An 18,915-nucleotide genomic window follows, 5' to 3' on the forward strand; every position below is an offset into this window, starting at 1 on the left:
AAGCTTGCTTGGTTGGCCAAAAAAGGCATATGCGTTTTTTCCTGAATATATTCAGGAAAAAACGCATACGCCCTTTTTGGCCAAGTGCATCATTGTGGACGTTCTGCCTCTTTTCCTATGCTTTCAATGCAATTCCAGTCTACCTCCTGAAATCGGTTTCCTGCAATTCTGCCCCGCTTTCAAGTCCTCTTGGCAGCCTTACTTCAGTCTATTTTTGGACGATAGCTGTCATTTATAACTCTGCAGGTTTGTGAATTACAGTGCCCCTGAGCTCCTTTCTTCAACTCGCTTTCTTGTGACCTGGCCGCAACACCGCAGGATGGCTTCAGGCCCTAATCTGGTTCCGGCACGGCACACTGAGCCTTTGGTTAATTCCTCTTCCTGGTGGGAAATGAGAGTTAAATTTGCCCGTCCAGACACCTCCAGCTAGTCTCTCATTGATTCTCGCTATTCCTGTTCATCTTCCGCAGAAATTGCAAACTGGGCCAAACAGGAGGTTAAAGGCGCTGACTCTCCAAGTCGGGAGAGTGTTAGTAAAGCGTCTGGAATGTTGCACCCGAGTACCAGGGGAGGAAAACTGAGACATATTTGAACACGTCTCCCGTTCACACGGTTGATCATACTTGGGTTCCACATGCATGTTTTAGCTGAAGGAAGAATACCTTAAACCTGGAGAGTTGAGACCCGTGTAATGGGTACCATGCAATATGATTTCAAAGGGTCTTCATTTGCTCACCGAACCTCTCCAATCCTATCACTGCTGCGTTTATGCCCCTGTAGACATGCTTGATTCTCTTTCGGAGACATAGCAATCCATAGGTTTTAAGATACTTACTAGTCAGGTACATTCTTAGGCGTTTAATATGCGGTGTTGAGTCCATTTCGTTGAGCAAGGAGTAGCTCTTGTGTATTCCATATTTGACTTAAGGAACTTTATCTGTGCTCATTTCAATCTCTGGTTTTATGCAGCACCCCAAGGCACCTTTACCCTTAAGCAAGAATAAGTTGGTTTTCTAAATTTGAGACCCTGTTCTGTTCTGTAATTCATTTCCTGTGTAGCCAAGTTTACATTCCGTGTATTACTGATATATTATGATGTTTCTTTTTCTGTGTGACTTATTTCAGTTAGAATCATCATACCTGAATCCACTCATTGTGATGCTAAGGGCCTGATGACATAGATTTCATTGCTGAGTGATATTGCTTTGTAAGTAAATACCACAACTTCTTTATCCATTTTTCACTTTCTGCGATGTTGAACTTGTACTGTAAACGAGGTTCTTGTAAACAGAGGCTTCCCAAACTTTGGGGTGGCTGTGTCTTTTTGATTTTAATTTCCCTAAGCTATAGGACCAAGAGTGGAAGTGCCTTAGGTTCTGTTGCTTTGTTTTTTAGATGTTTCAGGAAACACCATACACTTCTCCCGAGTGTCTGTTAGCAATTTACATCCCGCCCATCAGCATAACAAGGCTCCCAGTTCTCCATGGCCTGTCCTGCCTTTCTGGATTTTACACATTTTTCAGATGGCCCTTTTGACCGGGGGGAAGTGAGACTTCATTGTAGTGCAGATTTCCTTTGCAAGCTTGCTTGGTTGGCCAAAAAGGGCGTATGCGTTTTTTCCTGAATATATTCAGGAAAAAACGCATACGCCCTTTTGGGCCAAGTGCATCATTGTGGACGTTCTGCCTCTTTTCCTATGCTTTCAATGCAATTCCAGTCTACCTCCTGAAATCGGTTTCCTGCAATTCTGCCCCGCTTTCAAGTCCTCTTGGCAGCCTTCCTTCGGTCTATTTTTGGACGATAGCTGTCATTTATAACTCTGCAGGTTTGTGAATTACAGTGCCCCTGAGCTCCTTTCTTCAACTCGCTTTCTTGTGACCTGGCTGCAACACCGCAGGATGGCTTTAGGCTGTAATCTGGTTCCGGCCCGGCATGCTGAGCCTTTGGTTAATTCCTCTTCCTGGTGGGAAATGAGAGTTAAATTTGCCCGTCCAGACACCTCCAGCTAGCCTCTCATTGGTTCTCGCTATTCCTGTTCATCTTCCGCAGAAATTGCAAACTGGGCCAAACAGGAGGTTAAAGGGACTGACTCTCCAAGTCGGGAGAGTGTTAGTAAAGCGTCTGGAATGTTGCACCCGAGTACCAGGGGAGGAAAACTGAGACATATTTGAACACGTCTCCCGTTCACATGGTTGATCATACTCTGGGTTCCACATGCATGTTTTAGCTGAAGGAAGAATACCTTAAACCTGGAGAGTTGAGACCCGTGGAATGGGTACCATGCAATATGACTTCAAAGGGTCTTCATTTGCTCACCGAACCTCTCCAATCCTATCACTGCTGCGTTTATGCCCCTGTACACATGCTTGATTCTCTTTTGGAGACATAGCAATCCATAGGTTTTAAGATACTTACTAGCCAGGTACATTCTTAGGCGTTTAATATGGGGTTTTGAGTCCATTTCGTTGAGCAAGGAGTAGCTCTTGTCTATTCCATATTTGGCTTAAGGTACTTTATCTGTGCTCATTTCAATCTCTGGTTTTATGCAGCACCCCAACTCACCTTTCCCCTTAAGCAAGCATAAGTTGGTTTTCTAAATTTGAGACCCTGTTCTGTTTTGGAATGCAGTTCCTGTGTAGCCAAGTTTACATTCCATGTATTAGTGATATCTTATGTTGTTTCTTTTTCTGTGTGACTTATTTCAGTTAGAATCATCGTACCTGAATCCACTCATTATGCTGCTACGGGCCTGATGACATAGATTTCATTGCTGAGTGATACTGCATTGTACGTAAGTACCACAACTTCTTTATCCATTTTTCACTTTCTGCGATGTTGAACTTGTACTGTAAACGAGGTTCTTGTAAACAGAGCCGTTCCAAACTTTGGGGTGGCTGTGTCTTTTTGATTTTAATTTCCCTAAGCTATAGGACCAAGAGTGGAAGTGCCCTAAGTTCTGTTGCTTTGTTTTTTAGATGTTTCAGGAAACACCATACACTTCTCCGGAGTGGTTGTTGGCAATTTACATCCCGCCCATCAGCATAACAAGGCTCCCAGTTCTCCATGGCCTGTCCTGCCTTTCTGGATTTTACACTTATTTCAGATGGCCCTTTTGACCGGGGAGAAGTGAGACTTCATTGTAGTGCAGATTTCCTTTGCCAGCTTGCTTGGTTGGCCAAAAAGGGCGTATGCGTTTTTTCCTGAATATATTCAGGAATATATTCAGGAAAAAACGCATACACCCGTTTTGGCCAAGTGCATCATTGTGGACGTTCTGCCTCTTTTCCTATGCTTTCAATGCAATTCCAGTCTACCTCCTGAAATCGGTTTCCTGCAATTCTGCCCCGCTTTCAAGTCCTCTTGGCAGCCTTCCTTCAGTCTATTTTTGGACGATAGCTGTCATTTATAACTCTGCAGGTTTGTGAATTACAGTGCCCCTGAGCTCCTTTCTTCAACTCGCTTTCTTGTGACCTGGCCGCAACACCGCAGGATGGCTTCAGGCCCTAATCTGGTTCCGGCACGGCACGCTGAGCCTTTGGTTATTTCCTCTTCCTGGTGGGAATTGAGAGTTAAATTTGCCCGTCCAGACACCTCCAGCTAGTCTCTCATTGGTTCTCGCTATTCCTGTTCATCTTCCGCAGAAATTGCAAACTGGGCCAAACAGGAGGTTAAAGGTGCTGACTCTGCAAGTGGGGAGAGTGTTAGTAAAGCGTCTGGAATGTTGCACCCGAGTACCAGGGGAGGAAACCTGAGACATATTTGAACATGTCTCCCGTTCACATGGTTGATCATACTTGGGTTCCACATGCATGTTTTAGCTGAAGGAAGAATACGTTAAACCTGGGTAGTTGAAACCCGTGTAATGGGTACCATGCAATATGACTTCAAAGGGTCTTCATTTGCTCACCGAACCTCTCCAATCCTATCACTGCTGCGTTTATGACCCTGTACACATGCTTGATTCTCTTTCGGAGACATAGCAATCCATAGGTTTTAAGATACTTACTAGTCAGGTACATTCTTAGGCGTTTAATATGCGGTGTTGAGTCCATTTCGTTGAGCAAGGAGTAGCTCTTGTCTATTCCATATTTGGCTTAAGGAACTTTATCTGTGCTCATTTCAATCTCTGGTTTTATGCAGCACCCCAACTCACCTTTCCCCTTAAGCAAGAATAAGTTGGTTTTCTAAATTTGAGACCCTGTTCTGTTCTGTAATTCAGTTCCTGTGTAGCCAAGTTTACATTCCGTGTATTACTGATATCTTATGATGTTTCTTTTTCTGTGTGACTTATTTCAGTTAGAATCATCATACCTGAATCCACTCATTGTGCTGCTAAGGGCCTGATGACACAGATTTCATTGCTGAGTGATATTGCTTGGTAAGTAAATACCACAACTTCTTTATCCATTTTTCACTTTCTGCGATGTTGAACTTGTACTGTAAACGAGGTTCTTGTAAACAGAGCCGTTCCAAACTTTGGGGTGGCTGTGTCTTTTTGATTTTAATTTCACTAAGCTATAGGACCAAGAGTGGAAGTGCCCTAAGTTCTGTTGCTTTGTTTTTTAGATGTTTCAGGAAACACCATACACTTCTCCCGAGTGGTTGTTGGCAATTTACATCCCGCCCATCAGCATAACAAGGCTCCCAGTTCTCCATGGCCTGTCCTGCCTTTCTGGATTTTACACTTATTTCAGATGGCCCTTTTGACCGGGGAGAAGTGAGACTTCATTGTAGTGCAGATTTCCTTTGCCAGCTTGCTTGGTTGGCCAAAAAGGGCGTATGCGTTTTTTCCTGAATATATTCAGGAATATATTCAGGAAAAAACGCATACACCCGTTTTGGCCAAGTGCATCATTGTGGACGTTCTGCCTCTTTTCCTATGCTTTCAATGCAATTCCAGTCTACCTCCTGAAATCGGTTTCCTGCAATTCTGCCCCGCTTTCAAGTCCTCTTGGCAGCCTTCCTTCAGTCTATTTTTGGACGATAGCTGTCATTTATAACTCTGCAGGTTTGTGAATTACAGTGCCCCTGAGCTCCTTTCTTCAACTCGCTTTCTTGTGACCTGGCCGCAACACCGCAGGATGGCTTCAGGCCCTAATCTGGTTCCGGCACGGCACGCTGAGCCTTTGGTTATTTCCTCTTCCTGGTGGGAATTGAGAGTTAAATTTGCCCGTCCAGACACCTCCAGCTAGTCTCTCATTGGTTCTCGCTATTCCTGTTCATCTTCCGCAGAAATTGCAAACTGGGCCAAACAGGAGGTTAAAGGTGCTGACTCTGCAAGTGGGGAGAGTGTTAGTAAAGCGTCTGGAATGTTGCACCCGAGTACCAGGGGAGGAAACCTGAGACATATTTGAACACGTCTCCCGTTCACATGGTTGATCATACTTGGGTTCCACATGCATGTTTTAGCTGAAGGAAGAATACGTTAAACCTGGGTAGTTGAAACCCGTGTAATGGGTACCATGCAATATGACTTCAAAGGGTCTTCATTTGCTCACCGAACCTCTCCAATCCTATCACTGCTGCGTTTATGCCCCTGTACACATGCTTGATTCTCTTTCGGAGACATAGCAATCCATAGGTTTTAAGATACTTACTAGTCAGGTACATTCTTAGGCGTTTAATATGCGGTGTTGAGTCCATTTCGTTGAGCAAGGAGTAGCTCTTGTCTATTCCATATTTGGCTTAAGGAACTTTATCTGTGCTCATTTCAATCTCTGGTTTTATGCAGCACCCCAACTCACCTTTCCCCTTAAGCAAGAATAAGTTGGTTTTCTAAATTTGAGACCCTGTTCTGTTCTGTAATTCAGTTCCTGTGTAGCCAAGTTTACATTCCGTGTATTACTGATATCTTATGATGTTTCTTTTTCTGTGTGACTTATTTCAGTTAGAATCATCATACCTGAATCCACTCATTGTGCTGCTAAGGGCCTGATGACACAGATTTCATTGCTGAGTGATATTGCTTGGTAAGTAAATACCACAACTTCTTTATCCATTTTTCACTTTCTGCGATGTTGAACTTGTACTGTAAACGAGGTTCTTGTAAACAGAGCCGTTCCAAACTTTGGGGTGGCTGTGTCTTTTTGATTTTAATTTCCCTAAGCTATAGGACCAAGAGTGGAAGTGCCCTAAGTTCTGTTGCTTTGTTTTTTAGATGTTTCAGGAAACACCATACACTTCTCCCGAGTGGTTGTTGGCAATTTACATCCCGCCCATCAGCATAACAAGGCTCCCAGTTCTCCATGGCCTGTCCTGCCTTTCTGGATTTTACACTTTTTTCAGATGGCCCTTTTGACCGGGGGGAAGTGAGACTTCATTGTAGTGCAGATTTCCTTTGCAAGCTTGCTTGGTTGGCCAAAAAGGGCGTATGCGTTTTTTCCTGAATATATTCAGGAAAAAACGCATACGCCCTTTTTGGCCAAGTGCATCACTGTGGACGTTCTGCCTCTTTTCCTATGCTTGAAATGCAATTCCTGTCTACCTCCTGAAATCAGTTTCCTGCAATTCTGCCCCGCTTTCAAGTCCTCTTGGCAGCCTTACTTCAGTATATTTTTGGACGATAGCTGTCATTTATAACTCTGCAGGTTTGTGAATTACAGTGCCCCTGAGCTCCTTTCTTCATCTCGCTTTCTTTTCACCTGGCTGCAACACCGCAGGATGGCTTCAGGCCCTAATCTGGTTCCGGCATGGCACGCTGAGCCTTTGGTTAATTCCTCTTCCTGGTGGGAAATGAGAGTTAAATTTGCCCGTTCAGACACCTCCAGCTAGCCTCTCATTGGTTCTCGCTATTCCTGTTCATCTTCCGCAGAAATTGCAAACTGGGCCAAACAGGAGGTTAAAGGCACTGACTCTCCAAGTAGGGAGAGTGTTAGTAAAGCATCTGGAATGTTGCACCCGAGTACCAGGGGAGGAAAACTGAGACATATTTGAACACGTCTCCCGTTCACACCGTTGATCATACTCTGGGTTCCACATGCATGTTTTAGCTGAAGGAAGAATACCTTAAACCTGGAGAGTTGAGACCTGTGTAATGGGTACCATGCAATATGACTTCAAAGGGTCTTCATTTGCTCACCGAACCTCTCCAATCCTATCACTGCTGCGTTTATGCCCCTGTACACACGCTTGATTCTCTTTTGGAGACATAGCAATCCATAGGTTTTAAGATACTTAGTAGTCAGGTACATTCTTAGGCGTTTAATATGGGGTGTTGAGTCCATTTCGTTGAGCAAGGAGTAGCTCTTGTCTATTCCATATTTGGCTTAAGGAACTTTATCTGTGCTCATTTCAATCTCTGGTTTTATGCAGCACCCCAACTCACCTTCCCCGTTAAGCAAGCGTAAGTTGGTTTTCTAAACTTGAGACACTGTTCTGTTTTGTAATTCAGTTCATGTGTAGCCAAGTTCACATTCTGTGTATTAGTGATACCTTATGATGTTTCTTTTCTGTGTGACTTATTTCAGTTCGAATCATCATACCTGAATCCACTCATTATGCTGCTACTGGCCTGATGACATAGATTTCATTGCTGAGTGATATTGCTTTGTACGTAAGTACCACAAGTTCTTTATCCATTTTTCACTTTCTGCGATATTGAACTTGTACCATAAATGAGGTTCTTGTAAAGAGAGCCGTCCCAAACTTTGGGGTGGCTGTGTCTTTTTCATTTTAATTTCCCTAAGCTATAGGACCATAAGTGGAAGTGCCCTAGGCTCTGTTGCTTTGTTTTTTAGATGTTTCAGGAAACACCATACACTTCTCCAGAGTGGCTGTTGGCAATTTACATCCCGCCCATCAGCATAAGAAGGCTCCCAGTTCTCCATGGCCTGTCCTGCCTTTATGGATTTTACACTTTTTTCAGATGGCCCTTTTGACCAGGTGGAAGTGAGACTTCATTGTAGTGCAGATTTCCTTTGCAAGCTTCCTTGGTTGGCCAAAAAGTGCGTATGCGTTTTTTCCTGAATATATTCAGGAAAAAACGCATACGCCCTTTTTGGCCAAGTGCATCATTGTCGAGTTTCTGACTCTCTTCATATGTTTTCAATGCAATTCCAGTCTACCTCCTGAAATCGGTTTCCTGCAATTCTGCCTTGCTTTCAATGCCTCTTCATAGCCTTACCTCAATATATTTTTTAAAAATAGTTGGCCTTTATAACTCTGCAGGTTTTTGAATTGCAGTGGCCCTTAGCTCCATTTTTTAGCTCTTATTTTTGTGGTCTTGCCCCGTAACCACAGGATTCCTTGAAGCCCTATTTTTCTTCTGGGGCACCTTGCTGTGCTTTTGGTTAATTCTTCTTACTGATGTGATATTAGAGTGACATGTGCCCATTGAAACCGCTACAGCTAGTTTCTCACTGGTTCCCCCTATTCCCATTCATCCTCTGCACTAACTGCAGACTGTGCGATACCAGAACTTAAAGGCATTGACTCCATGTGGGGATGTTGTTAGTAAAGCGGCTGGAATGTCGATCCGGAGCCCCAGGAGAGGAAAAATGAGGTGCGTTTTAGAAACCTTTCCCGATCATATGGTATACCAGTCGCTGGGTTTCCCAAGCATGGTTTAGCTGTAGGAAGATTCCCTTCAACCTGGAGTGTTGGGACCCTTGGACTGAGTAGCATGAAGTATTGCATTAAACTTTCGGCAGTTGCTCACCAAAGCTCACCAATCCTGTCAGCCCCAAGTGTCCAGCCTTATGTCTTATCCAGCTGTGGGTTTATATGTGGTCAATCCAGGTTGCATCACAGCCCCTGAGCGAATTTTGTAAGAATTTTTCTCTCTTTCATTGTTTCAGCGTTTTGTTTTTAAAATTTATTTCTATAATGGGGTTTAGCTCCTTTTCACTGCTGTGTTTGTGCCGCTCTGCACACACTTGATTCCCTTATGGAGATATATCAATACATGGGTTTTAAGATTCTTATTACTCAGATATATTTCTCTGCGGTGTATAGGGTGTGTTGAGGCCAGTTCATTGAGCAAGGTGTAGATCTTGTCTAATACCTATTTGGTTTATTGAACGGTATCTGTGCTAATTTCAAACTCTGGTTTTATGCATCACCCCACCTCTCCTTTCCCCTTAAGCTGACATAAGTGTGTTTTCTAAATGTGAGACACTGTTCTGTTCTGTAATTCATTTCTTGTGCAGCCATATTTACCCTCCCTCTATAAGTGATATCTTATGATATGTTTCTTTTTCTGTTTGACTTATTTCAAGTAGTATTATCGGACCTAAATCCACTCTTTATCCTTCTACTAGCCTTATTACATTGATTTCATGGTGAAGAGATATTCCATTGTACATAAGTACCACATCTTCTTTATCCATTGTTCTCTTTCCTGGGATATTTAAGGTGTACTGAAGTTGAGGTTCTTGTAAACAGAGTAGCCCTAAACTGTGGTGTGCTTGTGTCTTGTTGATTTTTAGACTTCCCTAGATATACTCCCATGATTGGAAGTGTCCTATGCTCTGTAGCTCTGTTTTTTAGATGATTTAGGAACCACCATACACTTCTCCAGAGTGGCTCTCGGCAGTTCACACACTGCCCATCAGCGTATAAAGGCTCCCTGTTCTCCATGGCCTGTCCTGCATTTCTGGTTTTTACAATTTTTTAGGATGGCCCTTTTGACCGGTGGGAAGTGAGACTTCTTTGTTGTGCACATTTGCATTGCTTGCTTGCTTCGTTGCCCATAAAGTGCGTATGCGTTTTTTCCTGGATATAATCAGGAAAAAACGCATACGCCCTTTTGGGCCAACTGCATCATTGTCGAAATTCTGCCGCTTTTCATGTGCGTTAAAGACGAGTCCAATCTATCTCTTGAAATCTGTTTCTTGCAATTCTGTCTTGCATTCAGATCCTCTTCTTTGCCTTACCTCAACATATTTTTGGACGTTAGTTTTCATTTATAACTCTGCAGGTTTGTGAATTGCAGTGACCCTGAGCTCCATTTTTTAAGTTGCTCTTTTGTGAGCTGGCCTCAAACCCGCAGGATTGCTTCAGGCCCTATTTTGGCTCCGGCGAGGCAGGCTGAGCCTTTCTTTAATTCTTACTCTTAATGGGAAATTAGAGTGATATGTGCCCGTCCAAACCCCTACAACTCTTCTCTCATTGGTTCCCCCTCTTCCCGTTCATCCTCCTCACAATTTGCAAAATGTGTGAAACAGAAGTTTAAATGTGCTGATTCTCCAAGTGGGGAGATTCTAAGTAGCGTGGCTGGAATGGTGAACAGGAGCACCAGGAGAGGATAAATGAGGTGCATTTTAGACACATCTCCCGATCACATGGTGTACAGTCCTCTGGGTTTTCCATGCATGTTTTAGCTGTAGGAAGATCCCTTGAACCTGCAGATTTGGGACCCATTGAATGGGTACCAGGTAGTATTACTTTAAAGGGTGTGCATTTCCTCACCCAACCTCACATTTCTCTTAGCGCAAACAGTTTCCAGCCTTATGTCTCATCCTGCTGTGGGTCTAGATGTGTTCAATCCATGTTGCATCACCGTCCCTGAGGAAAAGTTGTAAGAGGTTTTCTCTGTCTCTCTGTCGTTTATTTTTTTCAATTTATTACTATATTGGTTACAGCTGATTTTCAAAGCTCTGTTTCTTGCTGCTGTACATCCACTTGATTCGCGTACAGAGAGACATCAATAAATTCTTTTTCAGATTCTTACCAGTCGTATATATTCTTTTCCGGTGACTTGAGTGTGCTGAGTGCAGTTCTTTTAGCTACCGTGTAGGCCTTGTTGATTATCAGTTTGGTATTTGGAATGGTATCTTTGCTAATTTCAACCTCCTGGATGATGCCTCACCCCTCCCCACCTTTCCCGTTTAGCAGCCTTATGCGTGTTTTCTACATATTTGACTATGTTTTTGTTTTGTAATTTATTTCATGTGTAGCCATTTTGGATTCCACCTTTAAGTGATATCTTATGATATGTGTCTTTTTCTTTTTGAATTCTGTCACTTAGAATGATCATACGTAACTCCTCCGGAGTTGTTACAACTGGCCATATTTCATTGATTTCCAGGCTGAATAATATTCCACTCTACCTAAGTACCACATCTCTATCCATTTTTTCCCTCCAGAGACATTTAAGTTATATCCTAGTCGAGGATCTTTTAAACAGAGAGGGGGTAAACATTGGGGTGCCTGTGTCCTCTCGATTTTTGTTTTTCCCAAGATATACGCCCATGAGTGCAAGTGCCCTATGCTCTGTAGCTCATTTTTTAGATGCTTTAGTAAACACAATACACTTCTCCAGAATGGCCGTTGGCAATATACATTTCCACTATAAGTCTCACAGGGCTCCCTCTTCTCGTTGCCCTGTCCTGCATTTCTGTTGTTTACGCTTTATGAGGATGGCTCTTCTGACTGATGCGAAGTGATATCTTTTGTAGTATTGACTTCCAGTGCCCACCTGTTTGGTTGGCTAAAAAAGTGTATGCCCTTTTCTTGAATATATACAGAAAAGAACGCATACACCCTTTTTGGCCAACTGCAATGTTGGCAATGTTCAGCTCCTTTTCTTGTGCTTAATGGCGAGTCCTTTCTACCTCCTCAAATCCCTTTCCTGCCATTCTCCCTTGCTTACAAGTCCTTTTCTCTGACTTTCCTCAAGACATTTTTCAGTGATGGATATTTTCAACTCTGCAGTTTTGTGAATTTTACTGCCCTTGAGTTCCATTGTTCAACTCGTGTTTATGGGAACTGGCCACAAAGCAGCGGGATTTCCTCAAGCCCTATACTGTTTCCATGGGCAACCCTAGCCTTTGGTCAATTCGTCTTCCTGATTGGAAATTAGAGTGACATGTGCCTGTCTGAACACCTAGGACTTGTCTCTCATTGTTCCTCATCCTTCCGCTTCATCCTCTGGACAAATTCCAAACTGTACGCAACAGGATGTTGACAGTGCTGACATCTCCAAGTGGGGAGACTGTTAGTAAAGACGCTGGAGGGGTGAACCCGAGCACCAGGAGATGAGGAGATGAGATGCCTTTTCCAAACTCTTCCCGATCAGACGGTATACCATCCTCTGGGTGTGACAGACATGTTTTAGCAGTAGGAAGAGTCCCATTCATGTAAGGAGAACACCAGGGCTTTTTCAAAATCAGTGTCTCCCCGAAACCCAAACTGGGGAAGTTTTTAAGCTACGGCTACACATATGTTCATTAAGGGCCTTGGGAAGCAGGCAGAGTCCAAACTTTAGATGATTGAAGTCTTCAGGGTCAGAAGCACTCACCACCAGCTTCCCTTAGGCTACACTTTAACTGTCATTGATAGATGATGTCAATAAAAATATCTATTCTTTTTCAGATTATTTCCCCTTATAGGTTATTGCAAAATGTTGAGTGTAGTTCCCTGTGCTATACAGTAGTTCCTTGTTGATGATCTATTTTATACATAGCAGTGTGTATGTGTTCATTCCAAACTGTTAATTGATCCCTCCTCCCACCTTTCCCCTTTGGTAATAATAAATTATAAGATTTTATACTTCTCAGAAATGGGGGAGCTGAAAGAGAGGTATCATTTTCAATGGAAAAGCATTTAAAACAAGATTGAAGGTTTAACCAAGATTATTAGCTGTACATCCTTGGAAAGAAATCACTTCGTTTCTCTAATATTGACCTGACAAATAAGACAAACCTTTTCACTGAACTTGCTTATAAAAAGTGATGGAAATATCAAATGGAAGTGTTAAAAACATCTTATTTTACCCGAGCCTTATACACTGTTCTATGTTAACTACAGTTTGGCTCACACATCTGTTCATTGAGGTTACAATAGTCTCAATTTCTGTTACTGATCCTCCAGAGTGGACCCCAACAAGTGTCCCCCTGCCCAGTGTCATTGGGGCCAACAGATCGAGACTGAGTTTGGTTCACAAGCAAAGGAAACTTTATATTTTGATCAGAGAATGGAGAGGTGAGAGCATGCACTACCCCGTGGGCTGTGGGCTGGGCTGCTGTGTAGAGATCCTGTCAGAGTCAGTGGGAGGGAGGGAGGCGGCGGAGCTCTCGAGGGCCGGGTTGGCTGTAGCTCAGGCTCTATATCGTGGAGTCTGCACTGGGCCCCAGGAGCTGAGGTGTCGACCCAGCCATTCTGCACTAGGAAATCTGGTCTGAAGTGCCAGGTGTGGAACCTCTGCATGCGGGACCCTAGGAGCACGTGAAATTAGACAAAGCACAAAGGATAAAAAAGGTTAGACTTGACTTTATTGCCCAGATTCTATTTTTATCTCCCAGGGATTTTTAATGGGCTTTGCTGGGGACAAACCCCTCCTCTGCCTTTTGTCCCGTTCCTCATTCTTGGAGTGCTGAGGGTGCAGACCCTTCTTCTGTAACTGCTGAGTGCTGAGTTGGGAGCCCTCATACCCTGGGGCGAGGGTCAGAGCTTCTCCCCAGCAGCCTCCCGGTGACGTTGATTGTCCCCAGGACCCCTGCCTCCCTGCTCGTCCACCTGAGCACCAGCATTGGAAGTGTTATAGATTCTAATGACCTTTAAGGGTCCAGGAAAGAGATGTGCAGAGACGCTGTGGGGGCCGGTTTCACCCCGCCCCACATTTGTTCGGCCACCTTAGGCTGACCGTCTCTGCCAGCCTAGATGCTCTGACCAGTAGTCTGCGCTTTCTTCAGTTAGGCCCCTGAATTAACGTACAAACAGCACCGGGTGTCAGAGCCCTGCCCGCTCAACTCCCAGACAGTCCAGGGTCAGTGGTGACCAAGGACCATGATGGCTACTGAGTCAACAGCCTTTTGAAGTAAACAGGAGTCCAGCCGGTCTTATTGGCCACCATCATCACGGTGTCTGTAGGCTTTTCTATGGTGACAGTGTGGTATACTGTTCCCCCGCCAAGATTATTAGCTCCCCTCTGGGTGCAGTAAGTCCTGCAAGCAGTAGTCTACTCTTTTGGGACACACTCTTGTTGTTTTATGAGAGAAACTCCAGGTCAAGTGATGTTCACACGAGTCGTCATGGTGCCCTGTTGCCCCCGGTTATCTCTCTGGATGTTGGAGTTGGAGGGCCTCCTCACTCGAGGTCGGTGTGCCCACGGAGCGAACCCTGCAACTTCAGGGCATGGTTGGTGGTTAGGATCACCACGTGGGGTCCTTTTCCCTTAGGAGGGAGGTGGCCTTTTGGGCTGCTGATTTCCAGGTTTTTAGATACCGCCAGTATCTTGGCCAGATGTGGCAGTGGGCCAAGCCCCTTAGTGACCGTAGTTTATCCTACCTGGATGGCATTCTTGCATTGTTCCATTTCAAGCGGTCCCAGTTTTTGCACTAATTCTCCAATGGCGATTCACCTTTCACCGGGAATGTAAAGGTCAAAGGGTTTAGCTAAATTAGGGAGTTCCAGGGCAAGGGTCTGAATTGACTGCTCTTTCCATTCTTGAAAGGCCACTTCTGGATTCTATTCAAAAGGATCATCATCTTTTCCTTTCAGTGTTTCATATAGAGGCCCAGCTAGTAGACTGTAGTTAGGGATCCAGAAGCAGCAAACCCTGGCCTCCCCAGGAACCCCTAAGCTGTCTTCTAGTTTTAGAAAGGGGTAAGGCTGAAAATGGTTTCTTCCCTTTCCTGGGATGGGCTTCTCTGACCTTCTGTGAGAATGAAGCCCAGGCAGGTCACCGCAGTCTGTGATATTTGAGCTTTTTCTTGGACAACTTCTATCCTTTATTGGCTTGGTAGTTCAGAGGCCTCCTTAGTAGGGCTGGTGATCAGAATGTCGTCTGCATATTGAAGGAGGGTTTCCTTTTCCAGAGGTAGAACTTTTAGGTCTTTAGCTAAGCTTTCCCCAAAGATGGTGTGGGAATTTTTGCACCCTTGGGGCCAGACGGCCCGGAAGTATTGTTTTAGTTGTATGTGGAGTCCTGCCACTCACAAGCCAAAATTTCTTGTGACTCTGGGACTAATGGAATACAAAAGAAGGCATCATTGAAGACTAATACAGAATACCATGTCCTGGTGGTTGGTAGAATGACCAGCAGGGTGTAGGAATTAGGAGCAACTGGAGGTATATCCTCGGTGGCTTCACTGACTGTCCTGACATCCTTTACCAGGTCCCCAGCAGCCCATGGGGCTCTCGTGGTCAGACCAATCCCAGAATATGGAGCTCACCTGGGCAGGTACCCCACCCCCACCCCAGCCCACGGGGCTCTCGTGGTCAGGCCCCTCCCAGGATACAGAGCTACCCTTGCAGGTACCGTGGCAGGGCTGGGCACACAGGAACCGTGCACATAGCCCTCATTGCAGAGCACCCCCAGCTCACCTGTCGCTCAGAGCTGACACAGAGCACCTCAGAGCAGGACTTGAACTAACAAACAGCAGCTGCGACAGGTCTGTGACCCTGGGCATCACTCCGTGAGGCCTCCCTCCACCTGGTCTTCCAGAGACTTCCACTGCACCCGGGGCACCAGGCCTCTGTCTCCAACCACCACCCACCGCTCCTCTCCCTGACTCCTGGGTTCCTCTCATTAGGAGAGGGTTTTCTTGAAGTTGTCTCCCACTCATGGGCCAGATAAAATGATTAGAAAACAAGCCAAAGCTGCAGCCCCTTGTCTATCCTGACTCTCAGGAGCCCACACCTGTTCCTTGGACCTGGCCGGTTCAGCAAGTTCCATTTTCTGCAACTGTGAGCCCCTGAGGGGTGATGATTGGCTGACCTGGGCAGCCTTACCGTGCCGGCCAGCCCTCCCCAGGTGTGCCTGGGTTGAGATCAATATAAATACCACTCCAGGCAGCAAGAGCCCCTGCAGCCGTGCCTGACGCCATTTTCTCTGCCCTGTCAGCAGTCTCGGGGCTGGGCTGGTGGGAGGGAGTGAGAGGCCACGGCTTTGTGGGTGGCCCAGTGTGAGTGGAGCTCTGCTGGACTTTCTGCAGCAGTTGCCAGGCTGCCACCTGCTAAAGAAGAGGATGTGTCACCCATACCTGCTGCTGGAATTTCTCCCTGGGCAGAGGTGAGGAAGGAAAAAAGCAGTGGGGGCAGGGACAGGACGGGTATCTCAGGCAGGGAAATGGAAATCTTCCAGAAGAGCACCCAGGGCCAGGACCATCCTGGCTGGCCTGCAGGCACCAAGTCGGCCGGCATGCTGTCACTCGTGTGGCTCTATGGCCCTTCCTCTAGGCTTTCAAGTCCTTGTATATATTCAGGTGTTTTACCTGGGACGGGTGGGAATAGTTCAGCAGCAACTGGCCTGGGGCTCAGCTCACGTTTACTCACAGATGCCTCGGCATGGTGCCCCAGCTTTGCAATGAGGACGCTTGTTGCGTGGGGGCTGCTGGCTGAATGGGAGACGATTCCCCACCACTGACCAACTTCAGAATTGTTTACAACTGGAGCAAGTGCCCTGATACGGTTTTCCTCTGTGTAACTGGTGGGTTCTGTGTTTTTTTTCTCTTTTTCGTTTTTGGTTCAAGGTAGATTTTATTCCTCTTTTTTGTATTTACAGATATAAGCATGGAAATAATTTATTCATATAAATACATGTATGTGCAGGGAATAATTGTTTTTTCTGTTTTATTTTTTAAATTTTACTTCTTTTTAATTTTGAATTTTATTTTATATTTTTATACAGCAGGTTCTTATTGGTTATCTATTTTATACATATAAATGTATACATGCCAATCCCAGTCTCTCAACTCCTCCCACCACCACCCCCCCAACAGCTTTCCCCCCTTGTTGTCCATACGTTTGTTGTCTACATCTGTTGCTCTATTTATGCCTTGCAAAACGGTTAATCTGTACAGTTTTTCTAGGTTCCACATATATGCATGAATATACAAGATTTGTTTTTCTCTTTCTGACTTACTTCACTCTGTATGACAGTCTCTAGATCCATTGACGTCTCTACAAATGACCCAATTTCATTCCTTTTCATGGCTTAGTAATATTCCATTTTATATATGTACCACAGCTTTATGCATTCGTCTGTCTGTGGGCATTTAGGTTGCTTCCATTACCTCGATATTGTAAATAGTGATGCAATGAACATTGCGGTGAATGACTCTTTTTGATTTATGGTTTTGTCTGGGTATATGTCCAGTACTGGGATTGCTGTATCATATGGTATTTCTATTGTTAGTTTCTTAAGAAATTCCATATTGTTCTCCATAATGACTGTATCAATTTATATTCCCAACAATAGTGGAAGAGGGTTCCTTTTCTCCACACCCTTTCCAGCATTTTTTGTTTGTAGATTTTCAATGATGCCTATTCTACCAGGTGTGAGGTGATACCTCATTGTTGAATCCATTTCGTTGAGCAAGGGGTAGCTCTTGTCTATTACATATTTGGCTTATGGAACGGTATCTGTGCTAATTTCAAACTCTGCTTTTATGCAGCACCCCAACTCACCTTCCCCCTTAAGCAGGCATAAGTTGGTTTTCTAAACTTGAGACCCTGTTCTGTTTTGTAATTCAGTTCATGTGTAGCCAAGTTCACATTCCGTGTATTAGTGATAACTTATGATGTTTCTTTTTCTGTGTGACTTATTTCACTTAGAATCATCGTGCCTCAATGCACTCATTATGCTGGTACGGGCCTGGTGACATAGATTTCATTGCTGAGTGGTATTCTGTTGTACAGAAGTACCGCAACTTCTTTATCCATTATTTGCTCTCTGGGATATTTAACTTGTGCCGTAGAAGAGATTCCTGTAAAAAGAGCCATCCCAAATTTTGGGGTTGCTGTGTCTTTTTGATATTAATTTCCCTAAGCTATAGGACCATAAGTGGAAGTGCCCTAGGCTCTGTTGCTTTGTTTTTTAGATGTTTCAGGAAACACCATACACTTCTCCCGAGTGTCTGTTGGCAATTTACATCCCGCCCATCAGCATAACAAGGCTCCCAGTTCTCCATGGCCTGTCCTGCCTTTCTGGATTTTACACTTTATTCTGATGGCCCTTTTGACCGGGGGGAAGTGAGACTTCATTGTAGTGCAGATTTCCTTTGCAAGCTTGCTTGGTTGGCCAAAAAGGGCGTATGCGTTTTTTCCTGAATATATTCAGGAAAAAATGCATACGCCCTTTTTGGCCAAGTGCATCATTGTGGACGTTCTGCCTCTTTTCCTATGCTTTCAATGCAATTCCAGTCTACCTCCTGAAATCGGTTTCCTGCAATTCTGCCCCGCTTTCAAGTCCTCTTGGCAGCCTTACTTCAGTCTATTTTTGGACGATAGCTGTCATTTATAACTCTGCAGGTTTGTGAATTACAGTGCCCCTGAGCTCCTTTCTTCAACTCGCTTTCTTGTGACCTGGCCGCAACACCGCAGGATGGCTTCAGGCCCTAATCTGGTTCCGGCACGGCACGCTGAGCCTTTGGTTATTTCCTCTTCCTGGTGGGAAATGAGAGTTAAATTTGCCCGTCCAGACACCTCCAGCTAGCCTCTCATTGGTTCTCGCTATTCCTGTTCATCTTCCGCAGAAATTGCAAACTGGGCCAAACAGGAGGTTAAAGGCGCTGACTCTCCAAGTGGGGAGAGTGTTAGTAAAGCGTCTGGAATGTTGCACCCGAGTACCAGGGGAGGAAAACTGAGACATATTTGAACACGTCTCCCGTTCACATGGTTGATCATACTCTGGGTTCCACATGCAGGTTTTAGCTGAAGGAAGAATACCTTAAACCTGGAGAGTTAAGACCCGTGTAATGGGTACCATGCAATATGACTTCAAAGGGTCTTCATTTGCTCACCGAACCTCTCCAATCCTATCACTGCTGCGTTCATGCCCCTGTACACATGCTTGATTCTCTTTCGGAGACATAGCAATCCATAGGTTTTAAGATACTTACTAGTCAGGTACATTCTTAGGAGTTTAATATGCGGTGTTGAGTCCATTTCGTTGAGCAAGGAGTAGCTCTTCTCTATTCCATATTTGGCTTAAGGAACTTTATCTGTGCTCATTTCAATCTCTGGTTTTATGCA

General features: G+C 44.7%; 1 long non-coding RNA gene across 2 annotated transcripts in view; it reads left to right on the top strand.

Moving 5' to 3' along the window:
• The window catches only part of LOC307181249, a 489,006-nt gene that overhangs the window by 194,455 nt on the left and 275,636 nt on the right, over positions 1 to 18,915 (top strand). For both annotated transcript variants that reach the window (XR_013826223.1, XR_013826224.1), the window contains exon 3: positions 1,130 to 1,207. This is a non-coding gene — a long non-coding RNA (uncharacterized lncRNA). The remainder of the gene's footprint in view (positions 1 to 1,129; positions 1,208 to 18,915) is intronic.

This window comes from Stenella coeruleoalba, assembly GCF_951394435.1.
Source record: "Stenella coeruleoalba genome assembly, contig: scaffold_93, whole genome shotgun sequence".
Lineage (NCBI taxonomy): Eukaryota > Metazoa > Chordata > Mammalia > Artiodactyla > Delphinidae > Stenella > Stenella coeruleoalba.